Source organism: Diachasma alloeum, unplaced genomic scaffold (genome assembly GCF_001412515.2).
Source record: "Diachasma alloeum isolate Michigan unplaced genomic scaffold, Dall2.0 Dall_scaffold_00219, whole genome shotgun sequence".
In the NCBI taxonomy this organism is placed as follows: domain Eukaryota; kingdom Metazoa; phylum Arthropoda; class Insecta; order Hymenoptera; family Braconidae; genus Diachasma; species Diachasma alloeum.
The window spans coordinates 594,215-598,229 of record NW_021680384.1 but is presented as its reverse complement, the minus strand read 5'-3'; the positions used below and the strand labels follow the sequence as shown (position 1 = coordinate 598,229).

The following is a 4,015-nucleotide window of genomic DNA, read 5'->3' as shown; positions in this document are numbered from 1 at the left end:
CCCCCCACGCCTTTCTCTTTTTTTTCGCCTTCTCTCGTAGTCAATTAAATTGTAAAGCACCAGACGACCCTTTCAGAATAAACTCTCACGGATTACATGGGGTACAATGGACCATTTTGTGTCTTCGGGGGTTTATGTTTCATGCAGTAACACCCGTCGCTGGCAGTCATTATTGAGAAGTTGGGGGACGTGCTCGGCACTTTCGAGAGTATTTATTCACGTAATAAAGGGTTTACGACAGTTAGATAAATTAGGTACACGCGCTTACGTCCGTATTCTTTGATAATGTACTTGGCGCATGTTCTACCGCGACTCCCGAAACCAAAAGATGTTTATAAAATTTTCTCAAGACTCAGTGCGGCAAAATGGGCGACTTTTTTTTTAATTTAATGGAGAATTTTCTGGGGAATCCAATGACGTCGATTAAAATCCCATATCACTTTTTCCGCCTGACTTATCGTGAAAAAATGAAGGTAATAAACGCCGCTCTGTAATTGCAGAGGATGAAAAATGATAAGAATTCATTAAACTGTTTAATCACCGTCTAATTGATACCCGGCATCAGTTATCAGTGCCTCAGGTAACGATAAGAAATTGATATTACCGGTCTCGTCGATTATCCCCAACTACCGGTGGGGTAATAAAAAAAAATAAGGAAATTAGTAATTGGTAAATTGGCTTATCGACTTTAGTAACCGTAACGAGTTACCGACTCCTTTGTTATCGAGTTTGTTACGATAACGAGTTACGGAACTGCGCCGCCGGGTCATTTTTCATAGTGAACACCATATAATTCACTTATACATGACCCTCTCTCTCCGTTTGGCCCCCCGGCGACGCAGTTATCCTCGCACAGTCGTGGTTTATTAGGGCCACCCACGTGCATACACTGAGGCGTGTGCCAGGCCAATATATGTCTAATTTAATGAGTTCTTGTGATCTTCCTTCATAATTTTCGGTGCGACGAATCCTCGAAGCGCGCGATAAATTTTTCCGTTAATTTTTCCCAAATATTTGAGGTATTTAATTCGAGGCATTAGTCCTACAAATTTGACTTTGCCGCCATTCGAAAGCCGGGGAAATTTCCGTTGAAATGAAAAAAAAAATTATCCGCTTTGAACGATTAGTTCCAGAGATATCCGCAAAAGAGTTTTCAAGGTCACAATTAAAATCAAGTCTACCAGAGGCCATGACTACCTAAAGTTTTTCAGCCATCATGACTCTACTTAATGTAAACTATCAATTATGCTCATTCCCTTTCTTTTATCTTTCAGTCTCGGGAATAATTGGTAGAATTGATGGTAGGTTTACTGGTAGATTCAACTGATAGACCTGATTGGTAGACTTGACTAGTCGATTTTATTGGTAGATTTGAATGATAGAATTCCCGTTACCTCTAGCAATCATGTCCATCCCAATTTTTCTCAAGAATGGACATAATTGGTAGACTTGACGGTCGGTAGACTTGATGCCTGGTAGACGTCTTTACATGTAAATTAGTTAACGTGTGGACCATAACAGTTACATCATCCCTGCATAGAGATATTCCGACTCCACCGGAGTCTTTCCCATATAAATCGGTAGACATTCCATCCGGTAGACTTATCATCCAAAATTTGACCTTGAAAACATTTTCGCTGATATCTCGACTACTAATACCACAAAAAGATACTTTTTTTTTTCAATCTCGATGGAAATTTCCCTGGCTATCCATTAAACTCACATACAATCCCGTCACATCAACATCTCACATCATATAATCAAAATCACTTCAGAAACCTGCTGCAGTAGGGAGATTTTAGATTAAATTCCACCGACTCTTGAATATTTTCACATCTCTAAGACTCATAACACCCGTAAGATCTACTTCCAAGTTCTTGCGGTCTGATGCACACGTTGACGTTACGACTATACGACTTTGGGAAATACACAGAGAGGTGCTCACACAGTTGGTACCCTCCAGGGAATTGATGACCGACGTAAATCCCTGAACACCCACTGGGGAGAAGTACTAGAGGGAATGGAGGGGCGGGGGGGCAAATGTTTCTTCTCCAAGTTGTAAAGTGGGTATCTCAGGAAGTGAAACTGTGAGTTGAAGAGAGACGAATGAAAGAGCAATCTCGGGAAATACAAACGTTCTATAACTTCGGCTAATTTAACTCGAAGTAATGACAAATATTGGGGGCCATTACTCAGGTGAGAAATTGGGGGTAAATGACGGGGGGGGAGGGGGGTTACTAATGATCCCATTGCATAGGTCGGCCAATTCAGAATTGAATTGAAGATAAGACAATCCGTCTTGCCCCGTGACTTCCAAAAAATTGAAGGCATTTTTGACTTTTTCAATTTCAAGGTCAAATACATTTTTCGGATATCCCGGTAAATATTGGAGCGAATGAAATTGTCATACTGAGTTTTCAACCGGAAATTTCCCTGGCTATGCGATGGGATTGGCTTCATGGACTTCCCGCCAAAATTCAAATTTCGAAATTTTGAAAATCCGGTGCAAGCGGGGGAATTCAGTGTTGCAATAAATTTTCGTTCGTGTCGATGATACTGATGACAGATAGTACACACAGAACACTTTTTACGACTTCTCCCTCTATGGAAGAAGCTCTTCATCCCCCGAGATTCGTGTTTACACCATCGGTTCAGGGCTCGTAAATAATTCCGACTCAATGTTGCATCACACAACTTGATAAGGGTTGTAAAAAAAAAGGTGGAATGTAGAGAATATTTGGAGGATGAAAAAAAAATTCGTAAAACAACGCGATTACAACGAGAATGGGAATGATAAAAGTTCTGGAGAATTGTGAGAGCTGAATTCTGTAAAAAAATTTGCAGATCTCTCCTCTTTGAAATGAAACGTGGAAAAAAAATGGAGACGAGGGATGAGGGGGAGTACGTCTTTTTTTGTACATTTTTTTCATTCTTAAAGAGGAATACCCATTCGCCCGGAGGCAGACACCAAGAGAGCGAGAATGGACGAGAAAAACCCTCTTAAACGTTTATTCCTCGTTTTCTTTTTCTCTTCAGCTCTCATACCCCCTCCCACCCACTCGCGCATTTTTCTTGCACTGATGTGTCTCTTACTATTTCTCATGTCCACCACTCTGCGAAATGGAACTTCAGGAGGTCTTTCCTGTGCTCGAGAATTTTCATTTCGTTTTTGTAAAGAAATCGCACTATTCCGCCCCATCAGAATCACAACGAGTATCCAGATTCCTTCATTATCCCTGAAGATATTCACGTGGACTTTGTAATTCCTCGACATTTCTACCTTCGCAGAGATTAATTCTTCTGGAGCCCATTTCATACTATCGGTTACAGTAAAAATTACGATCGTTGAGATATGAACATTTTCCTGTGTGCCGACATGCCGGCAAAATCATTACCTCCTTTATCGAATCATATTCTAAACTATAATAATGTCCACCATGAATTCACTCTATCGATCACGTTATTGAATCGAAGTGTGGGGCAATACACGAGGAAGATTAAATCTGTTCGTCATTAAACCATCCCAGTGCCCTATGAAAACTCAAGTACGATGTTAAAACGGAAGGAGAGAAATTCATCATCGGTATAATTCAGTTGAAAAACAAATTTTTGTCGTCCTCCGCTAGTCCGAGACAATTGTCTCCATGTACCTGATAACTATGATTATGATCACTGCACTTGGTGGCAAACCGAGCCCTCAATATCTCTTCCCCAGAAGTTTCGTCAGACTGGAGAAATCTCGAGATATCTCGGGGAATCCCAGGCAAACCCAATGAATAACGAGTAAAGTTTACAAATACTGGAGACAAAATGGCAACCGGAAATTACTCAAACTTTCATCTATCATCCTCAATATCTTCCAACGACAAACGGATAGATATCGTTAAATAAAATTCCACTTCACAATCTGCATTGAGGAGAATTACCCCTCGAGAGAATTTTCAAGACGAATAAAAATAGTCTATTAATCCACATTTGCCAGATACACGGGAAATTCGATGATTTACGGGGGCGG

General features: G+C 40.6%; 1 protein-coding gene and 1 long non-coding RNA gene across 3 annotated transcripts in view; one reads left to right on the top strand and one right to left on the bottom strand.

The window, feature by feature from the left end:
- Nucleotides 1–4,015, bottom strand: part of LOC114841172 — a 150,921-nt gene that overhangs the window by 118,426 nt on the left and 28,480 nt on the right. The window lies entirely within an intron of this gene.
- LOC107037409 (alkaline phosphatase) overlaps nt 1–4,015 on the top strand; it is a 67,641-nt gene that overhangs the window by 36,984 nt on the left and 26,642 nt on the right. The window lies entirely within an intron of this gene.